This window comes from Penaeus monodon, chromosome 9, assembly GCF_015228065.2.
Source record: "Penaeus monodon isolate SGIC_2016 chromosome 9, NSTDA_Pmon_1, whole genome shotgun sequence".
Classification (NCBI taxonomy): domain Eukaryota; kingdom Metazoa; phylum Arthropoda; class Malacostraca; order Decapoda; family Penaeidae; genus Penaeus; species Penaeus monodon.
Window position 1 is genome coordinate 37,364,987 of NC_051394.1, and position 2,500 is coordinate 37,367,486.

A 2,500-nucleotide genomic window follows, 5' to 3' on the forward strand; every position below is an offset into this window, starting at 1 on the left:
ACAGAGCCTCTTAAACATCCCACGACAAATAATATATTTTTAACCAGCATCCAAAGTCATTAGCAGTGTTACTACCGATGAGTAACTTCCTTTGGTCTTCAAACCGAAGACTCGAAGTGAAGGCGAAGAGACCCTAAAGACGAAAATCCCGGGCCGAAAACCTTGATCCTGAATTTTACGGTAGAGGGATCGACTAAAAAGTTCCAGGGGGCCTATCTTGCCCCCCCCGCGACGTCGGGACAAGTCTTTCCCCCCACTCGGGGGACCCCACCCCAAAAGTGTTAAGGACGAAAAATTTAAATAGGCTTTGGGGGCCCAACAGGGGAAGTTTTTTCTGGGTTTCGATACATGCGTTCCTTTTTCGACAAATCAAATCAAATCTCGTAAGTTGTTTTCAGTTAATTGCAATGAGACAATTTTCGACAGACAGCAATATGACTAAGTGATTTCATTAATTTTATCAGATATTTTTTTTTCAAACTGGACAAAAGACTGGAACTCTTTTTTACATTAAAATGTATATAAATCCATCCCATTCCTTATAATCACTTTCCGTGACGTCACTCATTTTACGAGTCGCTGATTGGGGTGAATATTTGGCTTTATAGTCATGCAATAACCCACGGTCCATCAAGCTCACTGTGCCATTTAAGCCACCTACACAATACTCAGCATCATACTCAACACTGTGAAGGACATAACACTCTACCGTATTGGCAATGTGACAAAATATTAGGCCATTTCAAAATATTTTTGTACGTTCTAGTGTATCATCTTTTTTTCTGCTACCCATTACTATACTCACTGAAAATCCCATCACGAAATGAAAAACAATACATGACGTTACAATACATCCTCTCTCCATAATACAACACTTTCCTTAAAATAACATACCCTTTACGAAATTATCTCCTAAAAAATACAGTACTGCTTTCCCTAAATATAATATCAAGTTTCAGTTTCCCCCCACAGCACACGGAATAAACTCCCAAAACACGGCAACTCGCAGAACCGGTCGCACACATATGGCTGAAATTCTCCCCTCGATGTCGCCAAACGGGCTTTTTATATTTTCAATTTAATGACCCCAAACGAACCCACGACCACAAGGATTATATTACTGGGGTTCAGGGAGGTAAAATCGATCTTGCGATCACTGGGCAGTAGAGATCATAATCACAAAACTTTTCCAATGTTTGATGACGTAACGTATACACAACACGTAAGTCTGAAATTTCGATCACAAGACGTGGGAACATAAAGATTAATATCCAGTATCTGGAACAGTATCGGGATACCGCAGCGTAGCAACCTGTCTTGTGTTTACACGTGTGTGTGTGTGTGTGTGGTGTGTGTGTGTGTGTGTGTGTGTGTGTGTGTGTGTGTGGTGTTGTTGTGTGTGTGAGGAAAAAGAGAGAGAGAGAGGGAGGAGAGGAGAAGAGGGAGAGAGAGAGAGAGAGAGGAGGAGAGAGAGAGGAGGATAAGAGAGAGAGAGAGAGAGGGAGAGAGAGAGATGGAGAGAGAGAGAGAGAAGAGAGAGAGAGAGAGAGAGAGAGAGAGAGAGAGAGAGACGTCATACAAAGTCAAGCCGACCAACAGCAAGTTAAAATAAGAAAACCAAGCTAGAATTACACGTCGTCATGGCCCTCTGCATGTTACAAGCACCGGCACAGCAAAAACAATGAACTCCATCACGTTTTAGAGACCATGTCACGATTCCGAATTTGGATCGGTGCCCAGGCCGGTATCATAAATCACCGCTGCCTGCTTAGCTGCTAAACTAGGGCAATGGTGGTAGATATCAGAGCATTTCCCTTACCTTGCAATATCCGAGCCTGCCTTGATTTCTCATTCATTTTCTTACACGTAACATACGTTACTATACTGTACACCATTTATCGTAATTGTAAGCTAAGTATATTCCAAAACTATGAAATATTAGTCCGGAATAAGGAACTATTAGCCTCTACATTAATCTAATAATATCAATTCACGTCAGTGACTACCAAACAAGGACCGTTCAACACATCCCTACCACATCACAGAATATTCAGCATATCAGCAGCTACAACACATCTAACGGAGACCAATACAAAGCATAACAGACGATAAAAGAGGCAGGAAAAGCGGACTAGAAAGTAAACAAATAGAGAGAGGGCGAGCAAGTGGGAAGCAAACAGAGAAGTCATACAATAAAGGAGAATACCAATACAAGAAATAACTAGAAGCACAGATGGACATAAGTGGATTCCGACGAAGCAGGTAATATCCGCAAGGTCGAGAAACCGAACTCACGCAAAAGGGATAAAAATGGAGGTAAAGGGAAAATGAACTGTGTCATAGGAGCTGAGATCAATGTTTGGAATAAGCCCTTGTAGCGCTGTGTGGATGCGTGGGTGGCAGGAAAGAGAGAGAGAGAGAGAGGAGAGAGAGAGAGAGAGAGAGAGAGAGAGAGAGAGAGAGAGAGAGGGGAGAAGAGAGAGGAGGAGAGAGAGAGAAG